This window comes from Salvelinus fontinalis, chromosome 31, assembly GCF_029448725.1.
Source record: "Salvelinus fontinalis isolate EN_2023a chromosome 31, ASM2944872v1, whole genome shotgun sequence".
NCBI classification, from domain to species: Eukaryota; Metazoa; Chordata; class Actinopteri; order Salmoniformes; family Salmonidae; genus Salvelinus; species Salvelinus fontinalis.
Genome location: NC_074695.1, coordinates 28,829,980 through 28,849,332, shown reverse-complemented (window position 1 = coordinate 28,849,332; position 19,353 = coordinate 28,829,980). Strand labels below are relative to the sequence as shown.

The 19,353-nt window shown below is 42.8% G+C and overlaps 1 protein-coding gene across 4 annotated transcripts in view; it reads left to right on the top strand.

The window, feature by feature from the left end:
* LOC129829987 (protein kinase C and casein kinase substrate in neurons protein 1-like) overlaps nt 1–19,353 on the top strand; it is a 50,374-nt gene that overhangs the window by 5,551 nt on the left and 25,470 nt on the right. For 2 of the 4 annotated variants that reach the window (XM_055892086.1, XM_055892083.1), the window contains exon 2: nt 4,542–4,612. The gene's annotated coding sequence lies outside the window, so the exon portion shown is untranslated. Of the gene's footprint in view, nt 1–233; nt 286–4,541; nt 4,613–18,350; nt 18,598–19,353 lie in introns of those variants that run through there. The other 2 variants (XM_055892084.1, XM_055892085.1) reach the window with 2 other exon arrangements.

Below are 19,353 nucleotides of genomic sequence, written 5' to 3'. Positions count from 1 at the left end.
TGATCCTCAAAGATTGAACCTTGTTTTCATGAAGAGGTTGTTGTGGTGACTATATCACGATTAAGAGCAAAGGGCCGGTGGTGCTTTAACAAACAGTATTATTAATATTATTGTTTTACATTGAAATTTGAGTAATTTAGCAGATGCTCTTATAGTGAGTGGATCCATTTTTGTTTATGAAACAAAACAGTATTATCAGTGTTTCAGTGACACTAGAATGTTTTCTCTCATAGGTTCTGCTCCGAGGAAATCCCTAGCAAGATAATGGGGAGTAGGTCACAGGAGGTTGGTGGCACCTTCATTTGGGAGAACGGGCTCGTGGTAATGACTGGAGTGGGATAAGTGGAATGGTATCAAATACACCAAACACATGGCTTCCATCCATTATTATGAGTCGTCCTACCCTCAGCAGCCTCCATTCGAGTAGGCCTATCTAGGAAGCTGGGAGCTTGGATGGCGAATGGCTCCTCTGAGAACTCCTGCTAACCTGATTCAGCCATATTGACTTTCCCAACCAAATGTTTGGAAGCCTTACCCATGTCTCAGTCAAATTATCCAGTGATTCAAAAAACATAACACATTCACTTTCTGTGGGAAGCCCGGTACACTGACATTATATTTGCCTTCACATTTGCCATGACTCACAGGCATCCTTGTCTCGCCTGCCTCTGTAATAATCCAAAATTAAAGTTCCAAAAGTGGAACAAGAAGTTGCACTATTAACTATTATGATGTTATTAACAAACAAAAAACTTCAAATGCAAAGTCTTCCAATGTAGATTTACTAATCAAATACACTTGTTTGTTTTGTCTATGTCTTTTACTCAGATTAGGAAATCTGCTGCCAAGGTAACAACTTTTGGTTTGATCAGTTGATGTTCACTTCAGATCTCATTAGTTGAAATACAAGAGGGAGAGAGAGAGCTCCTGCTCCTCTGGAGCGAGAGGCCTTATTATTAAAGGTGCAAAATGCAGAAATCACTCTACCATTTCCTGGTTGCTAAAATTCTAATAGTTTGCCTAATTTCAGTTTATGTGAAAAAAAACAAGCAAGTGTAGAGAATCATTGTACCTGTAACGAGTGCGCTGAGAGTCGGGAAGCAAGTTCAGGGAGTGAGTGTTTTTAATAAATAAAAGAAACAATGCACACGAGACACAAGCAATGCACCGACATGAAAACAGAGGCAATAACACCTGAGGAAAGAACCAAGGGGAGTGACAGATAGATACAGGGAAGAAAATCAAAGAGGTGATGGAGTCCAGGTGATTGTCATGATGCGCAGGTGCGCGAGACGATGGTGACAGGTGTGCGGGATAATCAGCAGCCTGATGACCTCGAGGCCGGAGAGGGAGTATATGTGACAGTAGCATCTAAACTGCTGTGTAATATCTTTTCAATAACCCAAAATACTGTATTTTCATCTGTTTGAAGCTGGTGTACAAAACCGAAAGTAAAAGACACAAAAACTAAACCTAAGAACTGGAATCATAGAAATAGTGCACATAGAACAGATCTACCGCTTCTTAGACTTGCTTTCAATGAGAACTCACATTTCTATGTGAATTTGGTCCGGTCATCCAACAAGTTACATATTGCAGCTTCAAAGCCGGGGCGACAGATAGCCTAGTGGTTAGAGTGTTGGGCCAGTAACTGAAAGGTTTCTGGATTGAATCCACAAGATGACAAGGTAAAAATCGGTCATTCTGCCCCTGAACAAGGCAGTTAACCCACTGTTCCCCGGTAGGCCGTCATTGTAAATAAGCATTTGTTCTTAACTGACTTGCCTAGTTAAATAAAGGGTACATTTTTATTGTATTTCATTTTAAAAGCCACGGTAGTGGTGACCTTTCACAGGACAGGCATGCTGTTATTGAGTGTCTATCTTGTTACAGCTCTCATTTTTGTCACATACAAACTGAGTATACCTAACATTAGGAACACCCCCACGCCCCCTTTTGCCCTCAGAATAGCCTCAATTCGTTAGAGAATGGACTCTCCAAGGCGTCGAAAGCGTTCCACAGGGATGATGGCCCAGGTTCACTCCAATGCATCCCACAGTTGTGTCAAGTTGGCTGGATGTCCTTTGGGTGGTGGTACACACAAGAAACTTTTGAGCATGGAAAAACCCAGCAGTATTGCCGTTCTTGAGACAAACTGGTGTACCTGGCACCTACTACAATACCCCATTCAAAGGCACTTAAATCTTTTGTCTTGCCCATTCACCCTCTGAATGGCACACATACACAATCCATGTCTCAATTGTCTCAAGGCTTAAAAATCATTCTTTAACCTGTCTCCTCCCCTTCATCTACACTGATTGAACTGGATTTACCAAGTGACATCAATAAGGGATCATAGCTTTCAGCTGGGTTCACCTGGGCTGTCTATGTCATGGAAAGAGCAGGTGTTCTGAATGTTTTGTACATAATATAATGAGTGTGGACATGACCTATGTGATAGTGTTACCAAGAGAGAAGCTCTTGGATGGTGCGGGTCCAAGGGGTCCCACCGTGAGAGCGAATCTGTTAGTGGGAGGTGATAGTCATTTGTTGTTGCTGTGACTGTATGGAGTTGTCATGTTCTCAGAGCAGGCGGTGGTGTCTGACAACCTGTGAAAGTGGAAGAGGGAAAGGAGGGAATGTGAGAACGGTGAGTCTGAAGGATAGCCCGGCTGTCTTATCTCTCCAGGCTGCAGGGAGAACAGGAAGGAAGTAATAATGTGACCAGCCTTTATTGGCTGGATGAAGGCCTTCACTAATAGGTAGCTGAGGCACAGCTAATAATCATTATTCTCTTGTCTGTGCTTAAGACAAAATGCTTTATCTTCCAACCTCTGACATTTTATCTTAACATGATCGTTGGCCATTGTGAAAAAGATGGCAATGATTTAGCTTCAGCCCCAGCCTGTAGGGATGGACTGGACTGACTCAGCTTCAGCCCCAGCCTGCAGGGATGGACTGGACTGACTCAACTTCAGCTCCAGCCTGCAGGGATGGACTGGACTGATTCTGCTTCAGCCCTAGCCTGCAGGGATGGACTGACTCAGCTTCAGCCCCAGCCTGCAGGGATGGACTGACTCAGCTTCAGCCCCAGCCTGAAGGGATGGACTGACTCAGCTTCAGCCCCAGCCTGCAGGGATGGACTGACTCAGCTTCAGCCCCAGCCTGAAGGGATGGACTGACTCAGCTTCAGCCCCAGCCTGAAGGGATGGAATGACTCAGCTTCAGCCCCAGCCTGAAGGGATGGACTGACTCAGTGTGTCATACAAGTGGCTTTGGGCTTCCCATAATGGCGACCTACATGGCCCGTTTGTCTCACCTACATGGCCTGTCTGTCACATTCAACGATCAGCGTTTTCTCCGAGCTTTGTTTTTTTCTTTTTTTTTCTTTTCATTTTGAATGGGTGGTAATTAAGGATGCATATAAACACATTTGTTTATGGTGGTAATACTGTAACCACCCAGGGTTGGTTACCCACTGAAGGGTTGGGTTTCAGGTGTGTCATTCTGAACACTAGGGGTTGTATTCCTCATTAACGTAGGCCTCACCATTTGAACTGGTAAGCATTTGAGGTGTATCTGTTTGCATATGTGTGCATTAGCTTCTCTTCAAATGTTCCAGATATGTTCCCATATTGTAATGTTGCCTTTGTGTGTACTCAGTTCAGAGTGAGAGGCACGAGCAGCCTATATGTGTGTGGATGTGGGGTTTTCATAGTGATGCCCACACTGACATTGTATATCAGATGGAGTGTCTCTGATTGATTTGATCAACTGTACTGTTGAGAATCCTGGCTACAGTCGGTTCCCTCTCAATAGGTCTGTGTGGGATGCATATGGAGTGGTATGATATCAGAGGCACTGCATATTTTTATAGCCTCATAATTCCTTGTCCCAGAAGGTTCCTGGCCTGCCACAGAGTCAAACACACAGACTGTGTCCTCCAAAATGTAAGTAAGCAGACTAGACATGCAGTCACACATTAGAGAGGAACATGGAGGGCACAAGGGAGATATAATGGGCTGTGTTACCCTTTTAAAGGATTTGTAACTCTTGGCTCCACAGTCAAGGAGGAGCAATTGGAGGGTATGGGCTTACTGTTGTAGCAACCAAAATGACTGTTATCGGCTTCAAAGTGGCACTTTGAAAAGTTTGCCTCTCGGTTTCAGGAACAATTAGAATTTACTCCAGGGAGCTGAATGTGACTTAAACAAAAACAGCTAAATGCATTTCTACAGTTTTGCTAAAATGCATGGAAAGAGTGTGAGTGTAGGAGAGTGAAGAAAAGATCATCGTCAGTAACAATTCTTGTGTTGGTGAATTATAAGAGCTGGTCATTGGCTCAGATCCATAGACTGTCCGTCCCATCATTTGTGCTGTGTCTGGTGGTCTTATGTTTGGCCAAGGAGACACACTGCCATCTTATCTTACACATGCTGAATCATGGTCAGATCAGCTTTATTCAAATAAGACTGCAGAAAATAGAGGGCGTCTGCGACACATATCCCTGAACCTGTCTCTCTGTCTGTCTCTCTGTGTAGGTGACCTCCTGTAAAGGACAGCAGCTCTCTCCAGGGTTTATGGAAACCTGATTTCTCATTCGGCGGTGAAGGTGAGTCTTCAACCTTGTCCTCTTTGTCTAATTCTCTGTAGGATTTAGTATGATTGTCTGTTTACATGGGATAGCACTGCAGTGGTCATCAGGCTTCTCAGAGGAACCACATGTTGTTGGCTGTAGTTTAGTCTCTGAGGCATTGTTCTAATGGCCGTTTGGATCATGAATCTTTAACTAAGTAAGCGCTCCCATTGGGCTAATAAAAAGCACATCAGCAACCCCACTAATATTTCATGAGGAGGTCATTCCGTTACAGCCCCAGGGTCACTGGGGCTTTCCTGTAAGAGGGCAGATAAACAGGCCATTCTATTTCCTGTCCATTCTATTCCATCCAATGTAACCTGTGACATACAGTAAATACTTACCTATGTCCACATACCCTAGACCTTCTCTGACTTGGCCTTGGTGTCCTCTAGTATTTAACCCTTCATTCCAAATTTGGTCTCACCTGGTCTATGGATTGCAGTCCAAGCAGTTCAAGACTTCCCCTTGCAGTTTTGCTGGCAAAGTAAATTATAAATTCACAAGCGCTTTCATCATATCCCCTAAAATAGCACAAACACCGTCAAACAATAATTCTGGAATAATTACAGAGTTCCTTGTTTGATCACTTCCTCTTTGTGGTCTGTAAGAGAGGACCTTCCTTCCCACTCCCTGGAGGTGATGAGAGGAGGCTGTGTTTGGTTAGCACAGACATGTTGTTTGCATATGCAGGGTCGTTAGAGTGGATTCTCTGCTCATCATCAACACATCGTAGCCCGGTTCTGTGGGTCTACTCTACTCCAGGAAGCACAGCTGTCTGGGCTGGGGAACAGAAGGGAGCTGCATGGGAGCAAACTGGAGCCGAGAACAAACACAGGGGACCTAACCTGCACACTCCAAACCCCTCACGCATATTGATCTGTGTTGGTGGGAAAATAGGGACTCTAGGAATTGTGTGTGTGCATGTACATGCATGGAGTCCTGTAAATCAATAGCGTGCAATCCATCAAATGCACAAACTGCAAGAATTAAAATAGTTAGTCATTGTTCTTTTGTAGTCATAATGCATACACTGACTGTACACGATGGTTGATGAAGGTTAATCTGACTAAGACCTTAGACCTTAAAGTGACTGATCTCTCTGTGGACTTAAGAGTTGTGTATTAATAGAAGCATAAGATGCTTATGGTCTGCACATTTAGACAGAGCTCCTGTCTTTGTATCTCACCTGTCAGGCATGGTTGGTCATGTCTGTTTAGTGCTGCTCATATACTGCCTTGATTGACTTGAGGTTGTGATTGGAGTGATACGACCAAACCCGTAGTAGACCCCGTACACTTTGCTCTGTATGTATGCATCTGCTAAACTCTCTCTGACACATAATCATTGTAGTAAGGCAGTTATGTAGGTGTTATGTATAGGTGTTACAAAGACTAAGCTGTAGATTAATGTCAGTAGTTTAGACATGGTGTTAGATAGCATGTAGATTAATGTCAGTAGTTAGCATGTAGATTAATGTCAGTAGTTAGCATGTAGATTCATGTCAGTAGTTAGCATGTAGATTCATGTCAGTAGTTAGCATGTAGATTCATGTCAGTAGTTAGCATGTAGATTCATGTCAGTAGTTAGCGTGTAGATTCATGTCAGTAGTTAGCATGTAGATTCATGTCAGTATTTAGCATGTAGATTCATGTCAGTAGTTAGCATGTAGATTAATGTCAGTAGTTTAGACATGGTTTTAGATAGCATGTAGTTTAGACATGTTTTTAGATAGCATGTAGTTTAGACATGGTTTTAGATAGCATGTAGTTTAGACATGGTTTTAGATAGCATGTAGATTAGACATGGTTTTAGATAGCATGTAGTTTAGACATGGTTTTAGATAGCATGTAGTTTAGACATGTTTTTAGATAGCATGTAGATTGACAGTAGTTTAAACATGGTGTTAGATAGCACGTAGATTAATGTCAGTAGTTAGCATGTAGATTAATGTCAGTAGGTAGACATGGTGTTATATAGCATGTAGATTAATGTCAGTCATCATTAGTCCTTCTGAAAAAAAACAAATTAACAAATTAGAAAAGTAAAATAAAGAAAAGAAAAAAGAAAAATATTTAAAAGAAAATTGAATTAGGGCTTCTGCTGTTTTATTTTTACCCTCCATTTACATTGAGTTATTTTTACATTTTAGTTGTTTAGCAGACACACTTATCCAGAGCAAGTTACAATTAGTGCATTCATCTAATAGCTAGGTGAGACAACCACATATCACAGTTGTAGTAAGCACATTTTTCCTCAATAAAGAAGTAGAAGTCCGTGCCAGTAGGAAAAGAAGATGGGGGGGGATAAGACTGAGATGTCTTATTTAAGATACTCTTTGAATAGGTAGGGTCTCAGATATTTTTGGAAGATGGGCAGGGACTCCATTGACATACCATGTCTGTGATAATTCTAGATTAACATGGGATTATTGTGAGAGCGTGTCAAGGTATGTAATGTCTCTACTTGGTTATCACAATGTCAATTTGCACCTCAGCGCTGTTAACCATCCATCATGTATGCTATTCCACAAACGTTTTAATATTCTCTATATCCTCTTATTACAGACATGTATTCAGGTTATTAAGACCTATTAAAGCCAGGGGGACATTTGAGAGAAGGTGGGAACTCTGAGAACAAAATGGAGAAATTCTCTATTGAAGCTGTCTCACTTAGAATGAATGAAAATCCTAATTCAGCCATGGTAAACGAATCACACACACATATATATACACACACACACTCTGGCAGTATTTACCGTGCCTTTGAAGAGCCCCCATCAGTATTCTGGGGAGCGACAGGCAGTTAAACGTAGAGAAGGAAGAAGAAGGCTGGTGTTTGAAGAGCTCCGCTCACAGATTTACTATCGCCTCCTTCCTTTCACTCCTTTCCTTGCTCCCTCTGTCTTTGTATCTCAGCCCCGGCTCTGGGAAAACCTGGACCGGTGTGAAGGGCCATGAGAGCCCTGTCCACATTCACTATCTCTCTCCCAGTTAGAAGGAAGTGGTGGAGCGGACAGCCGTTGCTGCTTCCTGTACAGTGCAGCCAAAGAGGAAGAGACGAGATCATCTTTGGTGCAGCTAATTTTCTTCCCTTCCTTAAAAACCTTTTAAAATATCTCAGTCTTCCTCCTCCTCCTCTCTCTTTCTCCTAGGCTCTCCACCCTACTCTCTTCACTCCCTCCATGGGTTTCTCTCTTTACCACACTCAATGTCACCAGGAGGCTTGTGGGTTACATAAGCATTGCAGCAGCACTATCTAGACAGGGGTGTGTTAAATCAGGACTAGGAGTCACATGTGCTAAGGGTGTGTGTGTGTGGTGGTTTGATGTATGGGGGCAATACATGTCAGTGTTGTAGGTTAGCGTGTGTGTGGATGGATGGATGGATGTGTGTGTCCAACGTATGTGCACTCTGCAATTTGTGCCTTGAACAAAGCTAACACCCTTGCCTACCGTGCGATATCAGTAGTGCCAAGCCTGGGGATCCACACTTTATCCATTAGGCACCTCTCTCTTTTTCTTTCTCTCTGTCTTTCTTTCTATCTGTTACCTGGACAGGGCTGTAGAATATGAGTATGATGCTACACAGTGGCTGCTTAAGAATGCTTCTGTAACATTGGGGACATGCAGTCCTTAAATTGCACACACAGCCAGCAACAGAGCCGCCATCAAAATAATGAAAACCACGCTGCCCCACTGTACTCTGCTCTAAATTTGCATCAACATTTTGCTCTCCTTGAAGCTTTGTAATGAAAATGATTGCTAATCATAATGCAGTGTGTGGAGTGAGGACTTTCAAAACAGAGATAAATGTGTAATGCAGTATGTGCACAGGGAATTCATACCTGTAAATTCTGAGGCTCTTGATAGAAAACTGCTATTCAAACCTTGCATTAAACTCTATTAATCTCTCAATTACAATGAATGGAACTATGTTCAGTATACCTTGACTTTGATCTCTTCATGTTGTAATTGTGACATTCCTCCATCTTACAGCTCCAAGATAGACTGACTGTGAGTTATTTTATGTACATTCTCTTTTTTTTCACACCGGACCAGTCAGTCAATGCCCCCTCAGGGATTATGGAGTATGCAACAGTACTTAAAAATAACATTCTAATAGAAAATGGTAGCTTGTAGCTCATGAATTAACAAAATAATTTTCCACATATAACATCACACTAAGGTGTACGGCGTTCAATGTATAACAGGGAATGATAGTATTGTCACGTTCCTGACCTGTTTTCTGTTAGTTTTGTATTTGTTAGTTGGTCAGGACGTGAGTTTGGGTGGGCAGTCTATGTTTTGTGTTTCTATGTTGGTTTAATAGGGTGACCTGATATGGCTCTCAATTAGAGGCAGGTGGTTTTCATTTCCTCTGATTGAGAGCCATATTAAGGTAGGTGTTTTCACATTGTTTGTTGTGGGTGGTTGTCTCCTGTGTCAGTGTCTGTTACGCCACACGGGACTGTTTCGGTTTGTTTGTTTGTTTGTTTGTTTGTTTGTTTGTTTGTTTGTTTGTTTGTTTGTTTGTTTGTTTGTTTGTTTGTTTGTTCGTTCGTTCGGTTTATGTAGTCTGTTCCTGTTTCATGCGTTCTTCGTGTCATGTAAGTTCTTATGTTCAGGTGCGTCTACGTCGTTTGTTGTTTTGTAGTTTGTTAAAGTGTTTTCGTGTTTTTTCGTCTTTACTTTAATAAATCATGTCATATCACGACGCTGCATTTTGGTTCAATCCCTGCTCCTCCTCTTCGGATGAAGAGGAGGAGGAACACCGTTACAAGTATGTCTATTTTGCTCCAGAGAAGCAGCTCATTGTTCCCGCGTTGGCCCAGATATTAGGGCGGCAGGTAGCCTAGCGGTTAAGAGTGTTGGGCCAGTAACCGAAAGGTCGCTGGTTTGAATCCCCGAGCCGACTAGGTAAAAAAAATCTGCCATTGAGCAAGGCACTTAACTCCAATTGCTCCTGGATAAGAGCTTCTGCTAAGTTACGTAAATGTATGTAAATTGTGAAGGCTTTTGTTTGTAATGTCTTTTTTGTTATGCGTCAGATCCAAGTAAGACTAGCTGTTGCCATTGGCGTCGGCTAATGGGGAACCTAATAAAATCACATAAAAAAACTCAAAGCTGCTTATTCCGATATTGCTATTCTAACATTATGGCAAGGTTTTGGCTTTGCTGCATGGCTAGTCTACTTGGCTCTGGCCTGTCTTGTAGCATATAGACATTTACTGTGGCTATTATACTCATTCTGTAGCTGTGTTTGTTCTCAGCACCATGCTCAGGGCTGGATCCGCTCTTTGTTGACACTGTGTATTGACTCTTGATTTGACAGAAGTGATTTAGTATGTGGTGTGAAGGTGGGAAATGAATCAAGTCCCCCTGAGAACATAGGTTGAATCTGCTTTACCCATCTTCATTTTCTCAGGAGAAAGAAAAGAAAGACATAATGAGAAATATTGAAAAAGAAAGGCAGAGTCTTTTGACAGGGACAGAGGGCCAAATCTGTCTGTCCCTGGAATCTTAACAAGACCACAGAGTCCAATATGACCAGGCTTAGCTTGTCCCATGTGACCGGGTCAAGTGGCTCTTGCCTGCTGGAGCAATGACATCAGCAGCTGTTCCTGCTGTACTCTAACGGAATGCTGGGCCTGGGCTGGGCAGGCTAGAATGAAATATCTAGCATGAGAGCTCATCGTAATGGGGAGGGAAGCAGGGAAAGATGTGAGGGAGCTGGGTGTGGTGGTTTTGTTCCTCCACCATCCAGACAGAGATGGAGAGGTAGAAGGCCTGGCCCTGCAGCAAGCCCTAGAGCTCTGTTATCTACTGTAGGCCACCTCTGAATCAGAGGACTGAGTCATGCGTTTGTCTCCCCAAATAGTGATCCCATCCAGCCAGACCGCTCTGTGCAGACAGACAACTTAGGGAGCTTTAAACCATGTTTTAATATTTTGCAGTAACGAAAGAGAAAAATCTAATATTTACAAATATGTACATCTGTGTGTCTGTTTGTTAAGGCCAGATCTGAGTAGACATTTAGGGGCAATGTGAATGCAGTGGTTACTGGTGTATTTGTACTGAATCACTCTGGCTGAGCTCGTTATGATCATTGTGATGGTGTACAGCGCAGTCCCGCCCACATGCATTTCTGCACCATACTTGTTTCCCTCCCACTCACACGAGGAGGAATGCATCCCACGCACACAAACTGCAGTGCATTCACATTATGCTCAATACTGCTCACATTCTGCCTTGGATTAGGTTTGCTTCCAGTCAATGATCCGGTCCTTTCTTAAAAAAGCTTCCCAAGAGCAGCCTGTAGGACTTATATCTCACTCAGTGCTGCAGCCCCTTCATTCCCTCTCTCCATTCCCTCTCTTCATTCCCTCTCTCTGAGAGGACATTTGATATACAGTATGTTGCAACAGTACTTCAGTCTCATACATCAGTGGGGGTGGGGCAGGATGCATATCGTCGTCCTCATATGACGTTTCACCCTCCTCACGTTGCTGCAAGGGGAGCCTCATCGCGAAACAGGCTTCCCTAAAACGGGAAGCCTGGGGAACTTCCATGGCAGAAATCAGCTAAAAAGACGGGTCGAAAGCTGATGTAAATCAGTGACACCTCGCAACACGTCAAACCAATGAAATGCCTTGCTTGGGCGGCGCTCCGAAGGTGTGCACCAGATTAGGGAAAGTTAGAAATTGAAGGTGTCACAGGGACTGGTCCAATTGAAGGTGTCATTGGGACTGGTCTAATTGAAGGGGTAATAGGGACTGGTCCAATTTGAAGGTGTCACAGGGACTGGTCCACTTGAAGGTGTCATAGGGACTGGTCCAATTTGAAGGTGTCACAGGGACTGGTCCAATTGAAGGTGTCACAGGGACTGGTCCAATTGAAGGTGTCATAGGGACTGGTCCAATTTGAAGGTGTCATAGGGACTGGTCCACTTGAATGTGTCACAGGGACTGGTCCACTTGAAGGTGTCATAGGGACTGGTCCACTTGAAGGTGTCATAGGGACTGGTCCACTTGAAGGTGTCATAGGGACTGGTCCACTTGAAGGTGTCATAGGGACTGGTCCACTTGAAGGTGTCACAGGGACTGGTCCACTTGAAGGTGTCATAGGGACTGGTCCAATTGAAGGTGTCATAGGGACTGGTCCAATTGAAGGTGTCATAGGGACTGGTCCAATTGAAGGTGTCATAGGGACTGGTCCAATTGAAGGTGTCACAGGGACTGGTCCAATTGAAGGTGTCATAGGGACTGGTCCAATTGAAGGTGTCATAGGGACTGGTCCAATTGAAGGTGTCACAGGGACTGGTCCATTTGAAGGTGTCATAGGGACTGGTCCACTTGAAGGTGTCACAGGGACTGGTCCATTTGAAGGTGTCACAGGGACTGGTCCAATTGAAGGTGTCATAGGGACTGGTCCACTTGAAGGTGTCATAGGGACTGGTCCACTTGAAGGTGTCACAGGGACTGGTCCAATTGAAGGTGTCATAGGGACTGGTCCAATTGAAGGTGTCATAGGGACTGGTCCAATTGAAGGTGTCACAGGGACTGGTCCAATTGAAGGTGTCATAGGGACTGGTCCAATTGAAGGTGTCATAGGGACTGGTCCAATTTGAAGGTGTCATAGGGACTGGTCCAATTGAAGGTGTCACAGGGACTGGTCCAATTTGAAGGTGTCACAGGGACTGGTCCAATTGAAGGTGTCATAGGGAACGGTCCAATTGAAGGTGTCATAGGGACTGGTCCAATTTAAGGTGTCATAGGGACTGGTCCACTTGAAGGTGTCATAAAAAAGTGCATAATATTTTCACATGACTCTCTCCTTGTACTGTAAAAAATGAGCACACCCTTCCCCTTCATAGAATTAACTCAAAATAATGTTTATGACCACAAATAACAATAACTGTAGCAATCTTGTGTTTATAAACGTGGATATCGACTTTGCCAATTCAACATGCTTTTGTGGTAAAGTCAATGCCCCTGAGGGCTACGGGCCACAACGAGCTTAATCTCCCTGCCTGTTTCATTGAGGCTACAATCAGACTGTAACGGCGGTCCTCCTCCTCTTCAACCGAAAAGGAGGAGTAGTGAGGGCACCAAAATGCAGCGGAGTTTGAAGACATAATTTATTAAAGAATAACACGAAAACACGAACTTGACTAATAAACTAGCAAAACAACAAACGGTGTAGACAGACCTGGACGACGGACTCACATAACACGAATAACGCACGAACAGGGAAAATAGCCTACACATAAATTAACGATGAACAAACAAACCGAAACAGTCCCGTATGGTGCGACAAACACTGACACAGGAGACAACCACCCACAACAAACACTGTGAGACAACCTACCTAAATATGACTCTTAATTAGAGGAACGCCAAACACCTGCCTCTAATTAAGAGCCATACCAGGCAACCCATAAACCAACATAGAAACAGAAAACATAGAATGCCCACCCAAACTCACGTCCTGACCAACTAACACATACAACAAACTAACAGAAATAGGTCAGGAACGTGACACAGACAATCATTGGTTAGGGCGAAATCAGATTTTCAACATTTTGATACCATATAAGTATATAAAATATATGCCCCAAAAAATCAACCAATAGGTTTGTGTGCCAATGCACCACACAACCAATAGCACAATAAATAGACTATGTCAATCTCAACAAATAGAATATAGAGTGCATTTGGAAAGTATTCCCCTTTACTTTTTCCAAATGTTGTTACATTACAGCCTTATTCTAAAATTGGTTAAAAAATGTACTCATCAATCTACACACAATACCCAATAAGGACAAAGCAAAGATAGGTTTAGACATTTTTGTTAATTTATTAACAATTGAAAACTGAAATATGACATTTATATAAGTATTCAGACCCTTTACTCAGTACTTTGTTGAAGCACCTTTTGGATTATGTCGAGGTACAGATCTGGGGAAGGGTACCAACACATTTCTGCAGCATTGCAGAACACAGTGGCTTCCATCATTCTTAAATTAAAGAAGTTTGGAACCACCAAGACTCTTCCTAGAGCTGGCTGCCTGGAAAAACTGAGCAATTGGGGGAGAAAGGCCTTGGTCAAGGAGGTGACCAAGAACCCGATGGTCACTTTGATAGAGCTCCAGAGTTCCTCTGTGGAGATGGGAGAACCTTCCAGAAGGACAACCATCTCTGCAGCACTCCACCAATCAACAGGACAATGACCCTAAGCACACAGCCGCGACAACGCAGGAGTGGCTTCTGGACACGTCTCTGAATGTCCTTCAGTGGCCCAGCCAGAGCCCGGACTTGCACCAGATCGAACATCTCTGGAGAGACCTGAAAAAAGTACAGCAACACTCCCCATCCAACCTGACAGAGCTTGAGAGGATCTGCAGAGAATAATGGGAGAAACTCCCCAAATATAGGTGTGCCAAGCTTGTAGTGGCATACCCAAGAAGACTCAGTGCTGTAATCGCTGCTAAAGGTGCTTCAAAAAAGTATTGAGTATAGGGTCTGAATAGTTTTTTTTAATACATTTGCAAACATTTCTAAAAACCTGTTTTTGCATTGTCATTATGTGGTATTGTGTGTAGATTGATGAGGAAAATGTAATTCATTTTAGAATAAGGCTGTAATGTAACAAATTGTGCAAAAAGTCAGGGGGTCTGAATACTTTCCGAATGCACTTTTTTGGACCAACACGGGTTAGTTTTGAGAAAAGTCAGCTGACCTTGTAAGCTACCTAGGTATAACATAATAGCTAGTTAATTTTCTCTCACGATTATAAAGCCAACAAAATGTTAATAAAAACAGCATATTATTGACCTAGAAGGTTAGCTGTGTCTCTAGCTTATCCAGAGTCAGTGATACATAGAGCAACCATGTACTGTCTACAGTATCTATGGGAACAACTGCAATCATTTTGCAAGCGACATTACTGTAATGAATTCAATAAAATGAACCTCATAAAATGTTAATGCCTGTAAGGCTCATCTCCCGTAGCCTAATTGTCATCTCCTTATTTTCATACTCTACCTAAATTACAAGGGTTGGATTTGCACTAAACCAATTTATTTCTCAGCACTTAAAAGCCATGTAAAAAATCTGGTATATGGTTTGCCTCATATACATTGTCTACTGGTATCATTTTGAATTGAGAACATATAGCTCAACATGTGTGAGTTTAGCTATTCTCTGCTTCAGATGACAGATGCCCATAAGGCCAGTAATGCCGTCATACTGTAGGCCTATGGCTGCGTTGGCGATGCATGACATATAAGCTGCAAAATGGATTCACATCGTTGATATACTGAGAGAGAGTGACAATCAAATAAAACAGATCGGAGATCTTACAACTAGACAAAAAGGAAATGTTGATTTGAGAACACAACACAGAAACACGGACCCATTACAGACAGAACCCCTTCCCCTCTTTATTGCATGATTGTGACAGGTGATTAATCAACATTGACACTAGTTCATTTTGAATAATAGTATAAACACTTCACTTCAAAGAATCAACACTTCATCACTTCAAAATGTACAAATAAGCTAACTCGTATGTAAAGATTAGACATCTTAGTCTAAACAACAATAGATCATTGAGCAGTAACAAGTAGGCTATTATTACTGAAGCATTATTTCAGGTTTAAAAAAAATCCATACCAGCAGTGGCCAACCTTGCTCCACTGATCCCTAATCTACTGGGCGAGGAGACTTCTATACCAGCCCAGCAATAGCACACTTGATTATCAACTCATTAGATTTGATTTGAGTTGAATCAGGTGTGTTATTGCTGGGCTGTAATAGAACCCTGCACACCCAGCAGACCTCCAGCAAGGTTGGCCTGCTCCAATTGTGATAGGTTTATACATTGTGAGTGATTAACTGCATTTTTGTATACAACATTTGCTAACATAGGTAGGCCTACACATATAACCCATGGCATTTAGGATATAACATTAGTCTCTTAGGACATTCATTGGGACCTCTCTCTTCATTTGGAAACAGGCTTTCACAGCTTTCCATATCTGAGGACAGAAAACATCACAAAGAAACTGGTTCCATTATACTCAAATTAGACAGCACTTAACATTATGTTGCTATTATCTCTATGTCCTCAAAGTTTTCCCCTCTAGGTACTGGAACTGGAGAATCTTTTAAAAATGTCCTTCCAAAACATGACCTCCCTTATCCAGTAGCCTACACTCTCCCTTTACTGACAGCTGGAGCTGCAGTTTCATCCTCTTCCATGGCTATTGTCTACAAATGCATTCGGAGACTGCATTTTTTATTTTTGTTGATTACATCAAGATACCTAGCTAATGATTGAGAGACCGATTTTTTTGACCCAAACTACATTTGTTGTCCAGTTTTCCCCTGAATCGTTTCAAAGAACATTTTCTGTTGTCTGGGTATAGCAGTACAGGTACTGTATAGAGGAGAGGGAAGCTATGAACATCTTCTGTTGTCTGGGTATAGCAGTACAGGTATCGAGGAGAGGGAGGCTATGAACATCTTCTGTTGTCTGTGCATAACAGTACAGGTATCGAGGAGAGGGAGGCTATGAACATCTTCTGTTGTCTGTGTATAGCAGTACAGGTACTGTATAGAGGAGAGGGAGGCTATGAACATCTTCTGTTGTCTGTGTATAGCAGTACAGGTACTGTATAGAGGAAAGGGAGGCTATGAACATCTTCTGTTGTCTGTGTATAGCAGTACAGGTATCGAGGAAAGGGAGGCTATGAACATCTTCTGTTGTCTGTGCATAACAGTACAGGTATCGAGGAGAGGGAGGCTATGAACATCTTCTGTTGTCTGTGTATAGCAGTACAGGTACTGTATAGAGGAGAGGGAGGCTATGAACATCTTCTGTTGTCTGTGTATAGCAGTACAGGTACTGTATAGAGGAGAGGGAGGCTATGAACATCTTCTGTTGTCTGTGTATAGCAGTACAGGTACTGTATAGAGGAGAGGGAGGCTATGAACATCTTCTGTTGTCTGGGTATAGCAGGACAGGTACTGTATAGAGGAAAGGGAGGCTATGGACATCTTCTGTTGTCTGTGTGACAGGGGAGAAGGTACATGGGGAGAGGGAGGTTTTTTTTCAGATGCTGCTGCAGTCTCCCCATCTGGATGGCCATGTCAGCTCTGATTTAACTCTCACAATCCATGGCCCAGCGAGCAGAGCAGAGCACAGGCCCCACTGCAGAACACATTCCACTGATAAATACAACAATACCCCCCGTCACATTCACCCTCTGCCCCTTCCTTTCTAACAATCTTTTCCAAACACCCATCCTCCCTCTACACACACCGCTGAATGCCTGATGTGTTTACCGAGATAGCCTGCTCATTTTCACTGGAGTGCAGGTGCTGTGCTGTTATGGATATGAGGAGACCCTATAGGAGTTGATTGCAGAGTCACCTGACGACACTCATCCACCTAACCACCCCTTATGTTTTCGCCTGAATGTGGATAATGGCCAGCTTCCCACCCTCATCTCATCTCCACTGTGATGATGCAAGCCCCGTGCACACAGCGCTGTAGCTCTGTCTGTCTCCTAGCAACATTCAACAGCCTGTTTATTCCACCCTGCCGCTGTAACCGCAGCGCCCGCACGCCCCGGAGATGAATCACATCTCTATCCTGATCTATTTAGCTACCACTCTGACCCGGTGGCACTCTCTATTCCGTTCACCAACTGTTTTCTCACAACAGCTTCCATTGCTCTATGCACCTGCTCCACCAAGTCTCATCTCCCTACCTCCCTTCCTCGCTGTCTCTCTCTCGCTCTCACTCTCTCGCTCTCTCTCTCTCCTTCAGAAGCCTCACTCTCCTCCTCCCTATCGCTTTCTCTCTCCAGTTCCTCCTCTTTCCTCCTCTCTCTCCTTGTGTGTCCTCCCTATCAGCTTCTCAGTTGAAGGTCTTCTCAGAGTGTATTTCTGTCCAACAGTAGCCATGACAGGTAGAGTGTATCATTCTAGAAAGAACTTAGCAGATACTGTAGTTGTATTGGGGTGCCAGACAACCACCAGTGTTTATGGAATTCATATTGTTTTTGATAAGAGTGAGTTATAGATGGGTTCAAGCGTATTTGAGTAAGCTACCTGGTTTGGTAATCAGCCTCATTTCTAAAAAGTGTCAGAAAGGGGGATGGTAGGGTGTGGGAGAATGAAGTTAGAACCTGACTGAAATCTGATTACTGTAATAGGTTTACAAGTGTTTTGTGGTTCTCACTCACAAGGCTTTAGAAGAGCGAAAAACAGCCCTATGACGAAGGTATGAACATGGTCTCCCATGCTACACAATATACGAAGTCATAGATAATACATCATTATGTTTAACAACACCACTCCTTATTTCATTATTCCACACCAGTCGCCTCATCTAAGCGTAAATCATCTGTATTCAGGCAGTAGGTTTGCATGCTGCTTTTTTGCATACACAATCACACACATCGAGCACAGCCTCAATATATCTCTCTCTGTCACACACACACACGTTTGGGATGCCTTGCACGTTTAGCTAGCTAGCCTATCAATACATAATCACATCCTGGTAGTTAGTGTAATCTCAGACTCCTTCATTGCATCCTTCTCTCTCACACACTGCAATGCATTTATATTCTATTGCTCCTCCTATCTTCTCCTATCCTCTTCTTCACCCTCCCTCCCCTTCTAAGCCATTCAACTGAAACATTGCAGGATTATCTGTCCACCATTGAGAAACACTGGCTTGTTCACACTGGGTCTGGCCAAGACAGCCCAAAACAAAGAAATTCAACAGAGCCCACTGTTCTCCCTGCTAATGAATTCAAACAGAAGCCAAATCTGGACTACAAAATAAGACTTGAAGAGGGAGTAGCCCGTGTATGGTTCCCACAAGGGCTTGTGGATATACATTTCTTTTTGATAGTGTCCTTCAATCTGTTTTCATGGGTGCAAATAGGGTAAGCGAAAATGATTAATATTGTTGTCATTTCTGAGCCATAATGGCTTTGACCTTTGCCTTTATTTCCTTCTGGCTGTGCTGTTAGACAGATCCTAGTATGTTGATTGTACAGTGCGATATCCTGCAAGCTATGTCTTCAAGAGCGGTCGGCGATTCATTAATTGCCCAAGGATTGGATCAAAACTCTAATGGACCCAATTATATGACATTCGGATGTATGTCTCTTATCCAAGTCATTTAAAGTTGCCTTCAGTTGGTCAAATCATCTATCCTCTAGTTATTGAGGGAGAGACTGTGTACTGGTCGTGTTTTTTATATGGGCACCAAGTTTATAATAGAGATATGGTTTGATAAATTGTCAAGAAATCGTAGTAGCCTATTAGAACTGTTTGGATCATTTTTAGAGGCATATTCTCCTCATTGAGCAAAAGATACTCAATATTTTTTTATGGTGGAAAAGGCTTGATACTAAGATCAGCTTACTGTATCAGTTTTAGATACAGTAAGTGAAAATAACCTTTTGAGTCTTGTTCTGAATAGGAGAAGTAGAATCTGTTTGGACTGGCACATTTAGTGGCCTTGAATCCACAAGCAACATGAACATGATGTGCAATATATTGAAACTTTGATATAGCTATTTTCATATTTAGATTTGACATCTGTCATACTGAACATCAATTGATGTTTCAATCAATTAGGCTTTTCTCTGTCTTTCTCATCTCCTTCTCACCACGCATTGCAAAGGAAGACAATC